At 43.2% G+C, this 17,166-nt stretch overlaps 1 protein-coding gene and 1 pseudogene across 9 annotated transcripts in view; one reads left to right on the top strand and one right to left on the bottom strand.

Moving 5' to 3' along the window:
• TRPM3 (transient receptor potential cation channel subfamily M member 3) overlaps nucleotides 1-17,166 on the bottom strand; it is a 785,382-nt gene that overhangs the window by 750,018 nt on the left and 18,198 nt on the right. The gene's annotated exons all lie outside the window — the stretch shown is intronic.
• Nucleotides 7,620-8,466, top strand: LOC116570776 (annotated as a pseudogene).

Below are 17,166 nucleotides of genomic sequence, written 5' to 3'. Positions count from 1 at the left end.
CCCTCAAATCAACGCAACCCAAAGGGGTTGTTTTCCCATCTTTGTTACAATCAGATCTGTCACTGCCTTGATGAACTAGAACAAGTAGTTTCCACTGGCTTAGGGGACTTTCCTTTGGGCTACTGAGTTCTCTTGGAAAATAGATGATGATATTGCTGGAGGGATCAAGGATTGAACTCTGACCACATGATGCCCAAACTCAGATGGTCTAGAACCTGCACAGGGATGCGGGTTTAGAGAGATGATTAGGTTTGATATAGGGGACTCAAGGGCCAGTGTGGGATTTTCAAAAAGTTCTGATCCCCACTGAAGGAGAAAAACCGGTCGAGCGTGTGCGTGGAGTATGGACTATGGAGTCATTTTGATCAGTGGGGTGTGCAGTGGCAGCCTTAATTCCATCACGCAGGTGATTTTCTCCATAAATAGTTTTACAGCTAGTTCAGAACCTGAAAAATCAATAACCCAGATTACTGAACAGTGAATATGGACCAGTCCTCAGGGTTTTGTACAATTTATCTAATTTAACCCTCAACTTTTGAGGTAATAACTGACTTTATAGATAACATACTAGATATTAGTTAATACTACAGATAACTTTCTCAAGGTCATAAAATGAGTAGTCATGACCTGTATGCATGTGGTCAGCCACCCGCCCCCCCCAAAATAAACCCTTAAAAAGCTCATCAGTATCCTAATCCCTCTGTATTTGTTCAGTAGACGAATAGTGCTTATGGGGCATTCTCACCTCCTCCCTGGCTCATATACAAGACTGCTCACCTTTCACATACTTTTGTGCTTCATATCCGTGTGTAGACACGTCTCTAAAAACGGCTTCTAAGAATAACCCTCTGCGTGATGGAAATTAAGGAGTGCACTTGTCGTGATGAGCAGGAGAACCTATGGAACTGCTAAATTACTATATTATACACCGGAGCTAATGCAATACCGCATGTTAACTTGAATTAAAAGCAGAACCCTCTGCTTTGTAATGTTCACAAGGCTCAACTGAAACATAGTTTTGTTGTTGTTGTTGTTGTTGTTTTAACATAATGCAATTAAAAGGTTTGGCTTCATTTGTCCCATTGTATTTCAACTGTTATATCTTCATGATGGGTCGCTCCAACCTCTCGGCAAGGCCACATGTTCTGCAGTCTACAAAGCTAAAGACAGGGAGATTAAAAAATGATGATACCATTTGAGGTCAGACGCCAGCATTTAAGTAAGAGCATGGAAATGAAATTTTAATAGGATGGGGTTTTTTTCCTCCATCAATGTATTATTACAAGAATCTGTTCATCATCCTAATAGGCTGTTGTGAAAGAGACTTGATATCCCCACTCTCTGAACAGCTTCTTCATTGATTACCTTTTAACTTCCTTTCAAAAGGAAAACAGAAGGGGATATACCGGACAAGCTTAAAAAAAATTAAGAAAAAAAATTAAGATGCTCTTATTTTCTGAACCAATACTTTTAGAAGGCCCACTCTGCCTGATGAGCTGTATGTGGCAATCACACTTTCTAAGTCTAAGATGTAATATTCAACAGATACAGTGGTTCACAACAGAACTGAAAATTTTCAGTTGGTATTGTCAGGGCAATTCTCGGCTGTAGGATACGTGCCATAATATGCACACAGGTCTTGGGCTCTAAGTCTTCACTATCATGCTAGAGACAAAACACTGACTCATGAAGCAGAGAAAACGAAGATTCTTCTTCTGATCATGAGTGACAACGACAGTATCTTAGACAACAGAAATACTCTGTTTGGGTAAATAAATATACTTAAACTATACGATGTGTAGGAAAGACCATATGTGCTTTGAAGTGACAGGGAAAAGAGCAATGTAATTAGAATAGCAAGTTTTTTGTTTTTGTTTTTTTTTTTAAAAGATCTTTGTAGCAGCCTGCATAATGGCACCCAAATATAGGAGGTCCTAATTCATTTCTGGAACCTGTAATGATTCTTTTGTTCAGAAAAAGGGTTTCTGTAGAGGTGATGGAGTTAAGGATCTTGAGATGGGAAGGTTATCCCGGGTTATCTGGGTGGGTCCTAAATGAAATCAGGGACCACAGAAGAGACAGAAGCCAATCGGACACAGACAGAAGAGACGGCCACAGGACCACGGGAGCAGAAATTAGCATGGCTATGAGCCAAGGAATGCCTCGAACCACCACAAGCTCCAAGATCCGAGAACAGACCCTCCTCCTCCTCTCAAGCCTCTGCTGGGAGTGTGGTCTTGCAGCCCCTTAATTTCAACGAATAATACTAATTTCAAGTTTTTGACAACCTCCGCAACTGTGGAAGAAAAATATCTGTCATCTTCAACTATCAAGTTTATGGTCATTAGCCACAGGTAACTGAAATGCCCATGATTGTGTCAATACAGCATTACTGTCTATTTTTCATAAATTATGAATAGAAGGGTGATACTGACATACGCGTTAAAGGGGAGACTCTCAAGTAAGTTTCAAAGCTATTTTCAAAAATTGCAAAGGGGGAGCCTGGATGGTTCAGTCAGTTAAGCCTCCAACTCCTGATTGTGGCTTCAGTCATGACGGGAGAAAATGGCGCTGCGTGTGGAGCCCACTTGGGATGCTCACGCACACGCCCTCCCCCTCCCAACCACAGCCCACAGGCTCATAAAAGGCAGGGGTGGGCAAACAGACTTTAAGCAGTCGCAAACCTCAGCTGTTTGTGGGGCCATTAAACTCTTAATATTGAAATGGATTCCAGCTTAGAAATTTTGGGCTTCACTTCCCCTCTGTTGCCGCCTTACTGAGAGTTTCCTGTACTCCCCACCAAAGGCTGAGAGACAGAGGTCTTCATCTCTAACAGCCTCTATTTAGGGTGCAAGGATTTTCATAAACACTAAAAATTAAAAAGCATTAGAAAAGTGAAAATCTGAAGGAACTGGGAAGATCGTTTCCAAACAACTCACTCTGAAATTGCATTAAATGAATGGATGGTAGAAAAATACTGCATTTCTATTGCTTGAGGCCTTGGCAGAAACACATTTTTTAATAACCCTGTTATAATATCCCAAGGACTTTTGTTAAGGTATTACTTTCCATTAGTTGACAGTAGGCTGAGAACTGCCCTTCCCAATAAATGAACTTTTTATTGGCTTTTATTTCACAAAGAAAAAAAAAAAAAGGACCTATGCATTTTACCTAAAGAATCAAAGAATTATCTGAGATTTCAATGTCAATGAATAATTTAGACCAATGTAAGTCAATATACCTTAGAAGAGGTATTATAAGAGAAGTTAAACACAGTAATGTGGTTTTTAAAAAAAGTTTTAAGAGATATAAATATGGACAAAGATTTGAAAATCATGATCATTTAATCTTACCATCTGCAATAACATCTATGGATCTAGAGAGTAATAACATGAAGCAAGTCAGAGGAAGACAAGTACTGTATGATTTTACTCAGAAATGGAATTTAAGAAGCAAAAGATTAAAATTTAAAAAAAAAAAAAGACTCAAATACAGATGACAAACTACTAGTTACCAGAGGGTAGAGGAGTCGGGAGGGAATGGGTGAAATAGGTGATGGGGATTAAGAATATACTTACAGTGATTAGCACTGACTTAAGAACAGAGCTGTCAAATCACTACATTATACACCTAAAACTAATATAACAATTATACTTGAATAACAATAGTAGCACCTGGGAATAAAAATTTTTAAATTTGATAAATCAGTTTAGGTTGGTTGGTAATTTCTTACCATCTATGATGATATATTTTTTTTATTTTAACATTTTTTCCCCAAATAGCACAAGCTAATTAAAGATAAGGGTTTATCTTATCGTTTATCATCAGTAAAATATATACTTCGTTTCCTTGGATAATTTTCCCATCCTAGATCATTTTTGAGAGATAATCATTTCTATGGCTCTCAAAGAACTAGACTCTTTAAAAATGTAATTATTAAGTGCCTTATGGTGTTTCCATGATAATTAAAATATTTCAAATACACCTTTACATAAGGTCTTTTTGGGGGCAGTGTGGTGGTGCAGTTGGTTAAGCAACCAACTCTTCTTGCTTTAGACTCAAGCCATGATCTCAGGGTCATGGGATCAAGCCCCATGTGGGGCTCCGTGCTCAGCAGACTCTCCTTAAGATTCTCTCTCCCTCTGCCCCTTCTGCTCACACATTCTCTAATTTAAAAAGGAGGGGGGGGCACCTGGGTGGCTCAGTGGGTTAAGCCTCTGCCTTCAGCTCAGGTCACGATCTCAGGGTCCTGGGATAGAGCCCCACATTGGGCTCTCTGCTCAGCGTCTGCCTGACTCTCTGCCTATTTATGATCACTCTCTCTCTGTCAAATAAGTCAAGCAGAGAGAGTCAATTATCATATGGTTTCACTTATTTGTGGAGCATAACAAATAGCATGGAGGACATGGGGACTTAGAGTGGAGAAGGGAGTTGGGGGAAATTGGAAGCGGAGGTGAACCATGAGAGACTATGGACTCTGAAAAACAATCTGAGGGTTTTGAAGGGACGGGGGGGGGGGGGGTGGGTGGTTGGGGTACCAGGTGGTGGGTATTATAGAGGGCACAGATTGCATGGAGCACGGGGTGTGGTGCAAAAATAATGAATACTGTTATGCTGGAAATTTAAAAAAAAAAAAAAAAAAAAGTCTTTTAAGGACAGTGTCCACCTTTACTTTTGTCAATGATATTGAAGTACAATACAATAAACTGCACCCCATTTAAGTGTTTCAAGGAGTTTTAATACGATTATACACCTGTGAAACTACCTCCCTAGGATATACGGTATTTCTTATGTCCAGAGGCTTTATTTTGTCCTTTTCCCAGATCATGGAACATTCACCCCCAGTCCTAGGTAATCACTTATCTGTCACTCTAAACTGGTTTTGCCTGTATTTTCATACACATGGAAACATACAATGTATCCTCTTGTATCTGATTTTTTTCATTCAACATCTCTAAGGCCTCACTATACGGCTGTACATATCCCTTCATCCTTCCCCTGCTGCACATTCCGTTATATGGATACACTCCACTTTATTCATCCATTCACCTATTAATGAACATTTGGCCAGTGGGGCTCTTACAACTAATCTTTTCTATGAATATTCATAGCATGGGCTTGGGTGGAGATAAATTTTCATGGGAGAATATCACGGATATACTGTAAGTGTTTAATTTTATGCAAAATGGCCAAGCTGTTTTCCAAAGTGTTCAGTAGTGTCTATACTGGTTTATGTCCTCACAACATATGGGAGTTTCAATTGCTCTACCTCCCTGATGACTCCGGGTACTGTCAATCTTAATTTTAGCCCCTCCATCTGGTGTGTATCTGTACCTCTTTGTGGTCTGGATTTATATTTCCCGAACATTGAGCATTGGCATTGAGCATTTGGCCATTTATAGATCTTCCTTTGTGAGGTCCCTGTTCCAAGCTCTTGGGGAGCAGGGACTATAACTTTTGTTGGAAGATATGTACCTACAGTCTTACACAGAGTCTGTCCCATGAGCACTCAAATAGTGACCACGTATCTGTTGATATTCCAAAGTACTGTCATATAATCCCAAGACCTCAGTGTCCTCATCTAAGTTAGTATATAAAGAACCTACAAGAACCAAGTACTGGGGAAACCTGGGTGGCTCAGTCAGTTAAGCATTTGCCTTAGGGTCAGGTCATGATCCCAGAGTCCCGGGATTTAGCCCCGAGTCTGGCTCTGTGCTCAGCTGGGAGTCCCCTTGGGATTCTCTTCTCCTTCTGCCCCTCCCCCGCACTTGTGTGCTCATGCCCTCTCGCTCTCTCTCAAAATCTTAAAAAAGGAAAAAAAAAGTGCTGCCAGGAGGTATGCCATCACGGAAAAGACAGGAAACGAGGCAATTCTAGACTGAGGAGGCTGGAAGCTCGGCGATTCTCAGCAGATACAGTCCCATCAAGACTCGCTTCTGTTGAGAGCAAGGCATGTGGCCACCAGCGTGTTCGCTCACCTTCCAAAAAGGGAGCCTCTGCCTAGGCTTTAGGTCTCACACCTGCCCCAACCACCAGGTGTTGGCGGGACCCTCACGACCACCCGAGCCAACCGTATCTAGGGTATTCATGTGTTGGAAAGGAAAAAAGGTCCAGAGTGGACAGGAACTAATCACTCTCCACTAATGAAAGTGAAAGCTCTCAACCTATCAAAGTCCACAGAGAATGGACTCTACTCCCCGATTGAAAGGGATCCCTGAAAGGCTCTAACAATGCCATTTGTGTGCATAAGTACTTTAAAAGCCATAAGGCACCTAGAAAATATTAACATTTCATTGCAAGGATATTAACTTAGAGAGGAAATCTTTGAAAACACACAGATGCAAACCTAAGGAAAATAAAACTGAAAAACACTCATAAAATGGATAATGCTGGGTTTTACTTTAAAGGTTTTGTTCATCCTTACACACCCTCTACTTCCTAGGGCAATTTTTCTTCCATAATAACTTTCTGGACTAATAAACAAAAGGCCTTCTTGATAGGATTTAATCATAATGATAGTAAGATGTGGATCTTTGTTCTGACTTCTGTTAAAGAGCATTTCCCCACCCAAGGACCCAGAAGTCAAATGACTGTTCAAGGTTTCAAGGTTGAGAAGTTAAGGTATATAGAATACATCATATTTTCTAGTGGTGTTTTTGTTTGCAAACTGGTTGGCTTCTTTTTGGTCTGAGGAATTCAATTCTCAGAGAATTTATTTCTAAGCAAACTGAAGGGGGAAAAAAGGTATCAAACCAGTTAATTTCTTTTGGCTACAAATCTGAATGTGCTTAGATTGTTATAAATAAGTAATAGCAAAAGAGAAAACATTCACAAAAGATTTGTAACCAGAAATCCAGGACATGGGTGCCTGGGTGGCTCAGTTGTTAAACATCTGCCTTCGGCTCAAGTCATGATCCCAGTGTCCTGGGATCAAGTTCCGCATGGGGTTCCCTGCTTCATGGGAAGCCTGCTTGTGTTCCCTCTCTCACTGTGTCTCTGTCAAATAAATAAATAAAATCTTAAAAAAAAAAAAAAGAAAAAGAAAAAGAAATATAGGACATAAGATGTTTCCTAAAGGTTCTGGTATCATGTGAATATAGTTAATGCCATTAACTATAAAAAAAACTATATACTTAAAAAAACCATAAAAATGTAAGATATATATTAAAAACGTAAGATATACATATATAACATTAAATGTTACCATTTACCAACAAAAAAATTAAAATTACTATTAAAAAGTTAATTTAAAATTATTAAATTAATTTTTTTAATTAAAAAGTTAAATTAAAATATACTATTAAGAAGTTCCAATATACAGAGTTTGGCTTATGTCCTTCCCATAATAAAAGTTTGATCATTTCTGTTCTGTAAGTCCTAAGGACAACAATGGTCCTAGACAAGAGTTCAGATGCAAAAATTGGGTCTAATTCTGACATTCTGAACATTAAAGCTTCACCAATTCAATGAAATGCAAAACTACTCTGTCCAATCATGAAGGTACTAGTTAGTCAACCAATCACAGACCAACTGGTTATGTATTTGACATGTAAAATGCTCTACTACAGCTTGTTTTAAATAAAAATGCTCATTGTTTCCATGCTGAAAATCTTCGAAACATGAGCTGCTCTCTTTCACTCCCATTACTCTTCATGAGGAGAAGAGTAGGGATCGGAGACATCTCGGGGTGGGTGATGTGGGTGCAAAGCCCCGTGGGGAGGGGACAGGCAAAGGAGAGATGAAACGAGACCAAAGGAAAACACGGAGGACAAAATGCTGCAAACATATTCACTATGGACCACTTTCCCCTTTCAAAGAGCTTCCTATTACTGCCCTCCAAATCCCGCTGCGGCCATTGCCACCACCACAATGCTGAAAGGAAAGATGGAGAATCAGCAGCAGCCCCTGGCACCAGAGTGGGAAGAGACTGGAAACGAGGCTGGGAGGCCCATGGGACCACCCAGCCTTCTGGGCCCTTCCCCCATGGCCAGCGGAAAGCCTGGTGACCCCAAGTCAGCCCCAAACTGGAATCCACCCACATGCCCACCCTCCGGAGAATGGATACATAAGGTTCAGTGTGTGCAGGCAGTGGGATACTACATAGCCATGAAGATGAATGAACTCCTGCTGCAGACAGCCTCAGTGAACCTCGCCCACGCCAGGCTGAGTGGAAGGAGCCGGACAGAAATGGATGCAGACACTCTTCATGGAGGTCCTCCAGGATCAAGGGGACCAACCGTTCCACCACTGCTGAGTCTCCCACTCCTCCCTGGGGCAGAGGCCCCATTCAGGGAGGTCCAGGGGTGGCCATATGGCCGTGGTTGGCGGGCAGCCAATACTGAACCTCCTTTTCCAGGACCAGGCCATGGGGGTCCTTTCAGGGGAGGCTTTCACAAAGAGCAGAGAAATCCTCCAAGACTCGAAAGTTGGTTTCTTATCAAAAATACCTGCTGCCCCCATCAATAAAAACCCAAAATCTTGCCATTTCCAATGCTATGATGGAACTAGAGGGTATTATGCTGAGTGAAATAAAAGTCAGGCTGAGAAAGATAATTATCATATGATCTCTCTGATATGAGGAATTTGAGGGGCAGGGTGGGGGGAAGGGGGTTGGGTGGAAAGGGGGAAGGAAGGGGAAAAAAATGAAACAAGATGGGATCAGGAGGGAGACAAACCATAAAAGGCTCTTCATCTCAGGAGACTGAGGGTTGCTGGGAGGTGAGGGGGCAGGGATCGGGTGGCTGGGTGATGGACTTTGGGGAGGGTATGTGCTATGGTGAGTGCTGTGAACTGTGTAAGACTGATGATTCACAGACCTATACCCCTGGGGCAATTAATACATTATATGTTAATAAAAAATATATATATCTGCTGCCCAAGGATGGCCCCCAAGTTATGGAAGACAAATCCAACCACCCTGTCTGCTCACACTTTGCCAAAAAGGACCACTGCTGATACAAGGATCTCTGTGCCTTCTCCCACCCAGGCATCAATGACTTCTGTGAGACTGTGCCTTCCCATCCAGGCTGGAAGGAGCCCTCTGACCTAGTGGCCATACGCTTTCCTGTGGCTGTGATGGCTACTGTAGGGCTGTTCCGCCCACCCCCACCCACCACCTCCCCAATCTGGGGTCCAGGATACAGCATGCATTTCTTCTGATCCAGCCTTCAGAGACTTGCCTTTAGGACCCCATCTTTGCTCCCTTCAACTGCCTCCTGGACCCTTTTCCCCCGCTCACCAACCGACTGCTGAACAGGAAACCTCTTCGGTGCATTTCTGATACATCCGTCCACCCAGGCCCCAGGACTGCCCTCGATTCCTGAGAGCCCTGGAGCAGTTTCCTTCTTCTAGCTGCTTGTTGTAAGTTCTATGTGACAGCCCCTACCCGCAAAGTAGCCAGTTGCCCTGTGAAACTCCCCAGGTTGACCTGGGCCAAGTATGGGTGACTGGTGCAGAGTTACTCCCTGAAAGGCCTCTCTCCCTGCCTTTTGATTTTGTAGTTTCTGCATCAGTAGCGCGATCCCTGCCGCTCTGGGCTTTGGGAAACTGTGCGTCCCCTTGTACATGTCAAGAAGAAGAAAAAAAGAGCCTCCTGCTTGTTACCAAGTTCGTCTTATATAAACTCCTCCCTTCTTTCAGTAGAACGTTTAGAGCAAATGTGTCGAATATACTCTGAAGGGAGTCATAAATGGATCAAGTACCACAGAGCTAGGATAACACAACCACCAACTTATGAAGGAATCAGGACTATTGTAACATACCGAAGGGGAAACAGGAAAAGCCCTAGCATCAGTGCAGAAGGACAATGGGACAGACAGACCATCGACACAGTTATAAGCAGACACGGCAAGCAAGGCCTTGTGTGACTGACAGCATGCTGTATCATGGGCAATGCATTACTGAAGACAACAGTTTTCCACCACTTGACCCAGGGGACTCTTCTGCCTTTGAGATCCCTCAAGCTCTGTTCACTACTAACCAAGTGACAAAGGGTTGGACTCCTTGTCCACAGGCCCAGTTTCCCAAGGATTCCCACTATACAGTCTATGAAAACCTAGGGTTTCACCAGAGTTTGAAAATCACTGTCCCCTCACTCTCCACAGACAAGGGGATTGGTCAGCTTTTTCTAGTAGCATTCCTCCAAAGACTTCTAAAGGAGCCAAAAACATTTCCATCACCACGGAAATTAAAAAGGGACTCTAAACGAGACACATTTGGCTGAACTCATGTCATACTGCTATGCTTGGTTTCTTAGAAACAGTTAGCTTTGGGAAATTATTCAGCTGATAATTAAGACACACAGATAGCTGCTTCCCAGTATCTGGAAACCTTCAAGACACTGTTGATTACAGCAACTCACAGACCTTTGTGTTCACTGGAGATTTAAGAATTTTCAAACCTTTCTCAGCTCACCACACATCCCCAGTAAGACGAGGACCTCTAAAGCGCTCCCCTAGGCAATATTACCACCTTAAGAGGGACTATGGATAATGCAAAACCTGCTGTTGAAATCTCAGTCCAGTCAACGCAGATGCATTCCGTGCTGAGCCCCATACAGCGGTTCTTCCGTCTGCTCAGTTTCAAGCGTTTTTGTCTCAGTCTGCCATGGCTTGTTCACCGCGCAGAGATCCAGGAGGAGACTGTTTCCCTGTGAGCAACTTGCTTTCATGAACATTAAAATCACTTCTAAGGGTTTGTAGCAGTTTCACTCTGACAGGTAACTCTGAAAACATTAGCCCTAAAGAGCAAAGATTCAGAATGGCCAGGAAAATAAAAAGTCCTTAAATAGCCATTATTTATCAAGTGCCCTTTAAGAACTGATCCAAATTTGCCACTTTTGCTTAGGAGTGGTGTCCTTTTGAGACTATCTGGAAATGTGACCAGAATCCAGGAGATGCAAACCCTCCACCTAAACGATGAAGAAATCAGGCATTTTCCAAGTAACCATACCTTGGTTTTCTTGACTTAGGGTCACCATTCTCTACAGAAAAGGTTCCCCAAAGTAAGGCCTGGCACCACGAAACTAGGTTAAGTTTGCTTTCTTTCAGTATTTATGCTCCTTACTAAAATTCCATAGACAGAAAACATTATGTTTTCCTAGAAACAGAAGACAACATACAATATACCTTTGTCGGGCTATGAAACGTCACACTCGGAAGAAACCCAGAAGGATGATTCAGGATATTAACGTTCTAGAAAGGGCACAGTTTCACCTAATCCACTTTACAATGTTTCTCTGCTAGATCTGACAGTTTATTTCTTCCTAAACTTAGCCTCGGCCCCCAATTTCATAACCCATAAAAGTGCAATTTTCTTAAAAGGCTAGAATTATTCAAGTATCAACCACGCCTTCCCGTAACTAACCTACTTCCTTCATCTGCTTTCCCTCCAAATCTGGTCACGTTTCCACCTCACCTGGGACAAGCTGCCAGAAGGGGCTGAATGGAATCCGACCGGCTGGCCTTCCAGACCCTGACCGCTCCCTACCGCACAGGGCACAGCCGGACAGTTTTCCAACTTCCCAGGTCTGCTCTTTACCTCCCGTCCAGAGCTGAAGTCCCCCGCGCTCTTGAGGAGGTCTTAGAGACTACCAACGTGGCAAGTCACACGGCTGCTTACAGACGGTTCCACACACAATGTTCTGTGAAAGGAGACTTCTGCACTGTTTTCCACTCTGCGTCAGCAGCCCTCAGTCTTGATTTGCTTAACCTTATCCTTATCAAGGATATCCTTATCCTTTTCGAGGAACAGTCATTTTGCACCTTATGGCAAACCATCTACCAAGTCTTAAGATCTGGGTTCAAACTCATTTTATCCTGCTTGACAAAACTGCAGTAAACTCCTACAGATGGTACTTTACATTCTCCTCCCCTTGGGTAAGGCAGGGCGAGAAAGGAAGTATTCAAGACCGGTTAAATAATGCAAATATAAGCCGTGCCATAAGGCAGGGAGGGCACAGTTACTTCCAGTGTTATGGACGGTGACAGGTTTACCCTGGCGACCTCTCCTCAGAGTCCGTCCCCTGTTTTACAGGTGTCCCTCCTCCTCCATGAGCATCCCCACTCCCTGTATGGGATCATTCCCATCAGGGCACAAACACGCTGTGGTACTGTTCGTCTTCAAAGACAAAAAGGAAGCACCGTGACCGCATATGCCCCCCAGGGGTCCAGACTATTTTTCTGCCCTGGTACATTCAACTTCTCAGAACACCGAGTACACACGCCATCTCCACCGCTTCACCTCACTCCTCAGCCCACTCCCATCTAGCTTTGGTTCCTGCAATGAAACGGCTCTGAGCAAATACACCACGAATCTGAACTGCGGAGGACAGGAGAATGTTAAGTGTCCTTTTTCTTGCTATTCAACCCTCTTAGTCACTTTCCTCCTGAAGGACACTCCTCTCCAGGCCGCTGGGACATAATTACCTGTGTGCATCTCTAGTTCTTTGTTTCCCTCAATAGCCCTTCTACTAAATAAGCCCACAGGGGCTTTTCCTAAGCCCCCTCCTAGCTCTGGGCACAGCCATCTTAATTAACAACCTTTCTTTCCCAGGCCTTTAATACAATCCATAAACTGGGAACATCTAAGGGATCTCTAACTCTGGTCTCTCCCCGGACTTGTCACCAATGTTCATAGAGATACCACGGCTATCATGCATCCCAGCTGCAGACCCTATTGCTTCCACCACCAAAATAGAAAGTCCCTTTCTTCCCATCACTATTGCCACCAACCTGGTCCAGGCCATGAGCACTTTTTTTTTTTTAAGATTTGAGAGAGAGAGAGAGAGCGAAAGCACCAGAGGAGTGGCAGAAGGAGAGAGACAAGCACACCACCCACTGAGCAGGGAGGCCGATGCCAGGCTCCATCCCAGGACCCTGAGATCATGACCTGAGCCAACAATGCTTAACAGACTATACCACCCAGGTGCCCCAGAGCATTTCTTACCATGTTTTCCCAAAACAGCCTCTGACTTACTCCTATGTCCCTCTGAACTATTCTCTACAAACCATCCAAAACCAGATTTAGCAAAAGCTGTCCTCTCACATCATTTCCCTGCTCAGAACTCTTTCTCAGTGGTCTCCCTTCGCACTTAGAATAAAACCTAGACTTCTTCCGCTGACCCACAAAGGGCTACAGATCTGGCCCCAAGATCCCCCCAAGATCCTGGCACTCTTTACCCCATTCTCTGGCTGTAGCCTACTGGACTCCTCTTAGTCCCTCAAACACGTTGCAGGCCCTCCTGCTTAAAAGGCTGTCCTCTCCACCTAGAATGCTGCTACCCAAACTGAACTTTCCTCTACGTGAGGTCGGTAGCAATTTAAGTCCCTCTTCTGGGAAACTTTCCTTGCCTTGCTCCAAAATCATATACCTCGTGCCAGTGATTTCCTTTCCCCGCATTTTGTGTCTCACAGATGTTGGCTGCATCTCTCACTAGATTGTGACCTACACAAGGACAGGGTGAGCCCAGCCCCTAGGACACTGCATCGCACTTTATAAGCAATCAACAAATATCTCTTCAACAAGTTGGCTTTAGAAGGCAGTAAGAAATGACCCAAAGACAGTGGGGAGAGCAGTCAGCTCTCCAGCCCTGCCAATGCTTTTGTCCTAGGCTTTGTTTTGTTTTGTTTTAATTGCTGTCTGCCCTATGCTATGCACAACCAGAGGCTTTCATGGATTATTTTTCCTGAGTTTTCAAAGGAAGGATTAGTTAGCAAACTGCGCATATCAAGAAACTGAGCAGCAAAAGCAAGTCGCTCATCACGATACAGAGTGTCAGGGTCAGAATTCAAATGTGACTCCAGATCTTTTGAATCGCTTTGATTAACCCAGAGCTGGCTTCACGGGCCAGAGACCTGTTTAGCTACACAGGGCCCAGGCTTTTTTAATGTGCTGGAACTGCTGTCTTGAAATCCTAACAGTTTCTGAACAGGGGCGGTGCGTTTTCATTTTGCACTGGGCCCCACAAATTACCTCCCCATTCTTGACTCTACCACAGGTTTTGTCGTGAAGAGCTTCCTCAATTTATTCCTAGTAGTTTAGCATTTCTTACACAGCAGAATTTGGGATCTAAGTAAACGGAGTGATTTACCACAGTATTCACAGCTGTAAGACATTTAGTAGTGTTAAGGAAAAGAAATTTCCAGACCTAATCCCAGAGGTAACTCACTATTTCTTTTCCTGTCTTGAGAAATGTCTGCTTATCTCCTTTTTATAGGTCTGCCATTAAGTCGGAGCTCATTCTTGAATAAAATATTACCTTCCCACCTTGACTCTTTCTAATCCCATGAAACTAAATTATTTTCAAAATTCTTAATCTAGAACCCAATCAAAGGCTTTTGGTTAGCCCATTATTCACAAACTCGCAAAAACCAAAAACAACCAAACTAATTAGATATACCTTAGAGCAATAACGTCGCCTTACTCACTATATTATTTTTCTTAAGCAATCAATGATTCTATCCTGGACGGTAGAGTTTTCCATACCTTCAAGGAAGATAATGTCGCTTACCTGTCCTGCAGCCTCCGGTGTCCTAACTCTGATGTCCTTATAAACCAGAAGTCCTCAAAGCACATTGCCTAAAACAGCACCAACTCTAGCACGGAAGAACTTGCTTGAAATGCAAATTTTCAAACCATGCCTCAGGTCCGTTCATTTAGAAACACCGGAAGGTGGGGCCCAGGGGAAGAACGGGCCGGCGGAAGGACATGCGGACCGGGGTCCACGGGGAAGGCAGGGCCATGGGAAGGCGGGGCCCATGTGGGGGAGGAGCTTAACAAGCCCTGCAGGTGATTCCAATATATGCTGGTGTGGAGCACTGCCAGCACAGGTAAAAGTTATTAAAGTCATCATTCCAAATTCATCTAAATCACCTGGGGATCTTTTCAGGGTACAGTTTTCCCAGCCTTGCCGGGGAAAGACAGTGTCCACAGGCATGGTGTTGCCAGTCCAGTAATCTGTCTTTTTAACCCCTACCCAGGTGTTCAGAGCCCAGCAGCTTTGGGAAACTTTTTCTAATGCCGTGTCTGTTTCAAATCAGTGACACGTTTTGATGAACAGTTTTATTTGCAGAATTCGTAGATAGGTGGTGGTTGGTCTGTTTATCTCATGGATGTATCTATCTCTACAGACCTTGACAAATCCCATCTGAAACTACTTGTTCTGACGCTTCTGGCATATTTCAGCAGCCAAATTGCCACTGAAACCAGCCTAAAAGTCTCGCTTGGCGAAAAACACAAAAGGCACGAACAAAAAGATATCCTCTCGTGGCTCCTTTTCGCCCTGGCGCACCCGTGGAATGCATTATAATCTTCAAATTCTCCCACATTTTGGTAACTGGCCTCTTGACTTAGTCTCATATAATGAACACTTCAAAGCAGATTTAATAAGCTCTTTAATGAGGACCCACTATGCGTACGGTACTGCACCTCACTGGTTAATCATATTTTCACCCCTGCCAGAGGGAAACTAGAATGAGAAAGTACTTTGACTAAATATGTATCTTCACCACCCTCCCAATCTTTCCTCCCAAATTTTCTTTTATATTCTTCACAGGGATCAGAGTAAAATTTTCCTCCTAACAGCCCATCTGTCAACCTCTGCTCCATATTTCAGGAAAGTGATGAGTGAAAACAAGAAAAAAGAAGAATAAAAGAAAAAATGCCCCACATTTTCTTCTAGTCCCTCCATTTTTTAAGAGTGCAGAATATAGGGCCAGGCAGCCTGATTTCAAACCTCAACTCAAGGGCATTGTGCAAATTCCTTAGTATCTCTGTGCCTTAGTTTGCTCATCTCTAAAATGGGTACAATGAGGTTATTATAAGGAACAAATTATTCAATATAGAGAAGCTTCACAGGGCAGTTTCTGGCACATGACGTTCAATATGTGTGACTGTTAACATTCCCACATCACGGTTCTTTGCAGCTGAATGTGCAAATCCACGATGACCTTTCTCCTAGATCCTAAACCCAAGAGCCCATGTCCTCCTGCCCTCAACAAAGCAACTTGTTGTCCATCCTGATTTTCTACAATATTGAACAGTTTCTCCTGTAAGATCTAGTGTTGTTCTTGACTTCCTGTGTCACTCTCTAGTTGTTTCATGTCCCCCATTTCATGATGTAAATGGAACATCAGAGACAAATTTGGAGGCAGATGGACCCAGGTTCACCTCTCCTCCTGGCTTCCCCTGCTCCAGTGTCTCTGGACTTCTTGTTCCTCAAACACTCCTCTGCTTCAGCACACTTGAACTTTTTCTCTCTGCCTGGAACATTCCTCCCCAGGTATCTCCAGAGTTTTCTTCCACTCCATCCTGACATCTGTCTGATAGCACCAGTCAGACTTTCCCTATAACTAAAAGAGTGCCCCTCCTCATTCTCTACCCTCCCGTCTTGCTTTGTTTTTTCCTCATAGTCTTTATAATCACTAGACATTTAATTATATATATTTATTTGCTTCTCTGGTCTGCCCTCACTAGCATATAAGCTCCGGGACAGCTGGAATTGGGTAAAATGGAAATGACGCTCACCTCATCAGGCTGGTTGTTGTGTGGACTAAATGAGATAACATGTATAAAATATAAAACCTTCATAAATATAAAAAAGTCTAACAAAATGCTGAGTATACAGCAAATGTTCATTTCCTCTCTTTTCTCACGCTAACAAATGAAGAGGCCCGCACATTTTCCTTCCCTTACATTCCGTGCGACCACAGTCACCCCTACACTGTATCCCTGAGACCTGAGAAGAACAAATGGAAACTCTTCAATGCTATGGTCATTATTTAAATTTGCAGCAAAAGTCAGCATGTCCTAATTAGATTTTAAATATACTCGCTTGTGAAAATACAGGCACATACTTCCTGTGTGTACACAGAGTAAGATTAACGAGGAGTGCTTGTGAAAAGACATGTTTTAATTAAGTGATTTTTCTAGTCAGTCATCAACTCATTTTCATTCACCCATTGTTATTGAACAACTCTCTTCCTGAGCTTAATGCACTTCCTTGCCTTAGTAAGTAGGAAAGCGGAAGAGAAATCCTTCGTTCTCATGTCTGAGTACATCTTGGCTGAGGGTCACTGTTATGGACAATGGCTCCCCCTTGGTATAACTGAAGATACTGAAGACTCAGCATGTTGACCCAACCTTATTCTGACCCCCAAGACACACCTA

The sequence above is a fragment of the Mustela erminea genome, chromosome 12 (genome assembly GCF_009829155.1).
Source record: "Mustela erminea isolate mMusErm1 chromosome 12, mMusErm1.Pri, whole genome shotgun sequence".
In the NCBI taxonomy this organism is placed as follows: domain Eukaryota; kingdom Metazoa; phylum Chordata; class Mammalia; order Carnivora; family Mustelidae; genus Mustela; species Mustela erminea.
The sequence above is the reverse complement of the archived record's forward strand: the minus strand, read 5'-3'. Positions and strand labels throughout refer to the sequence as shown.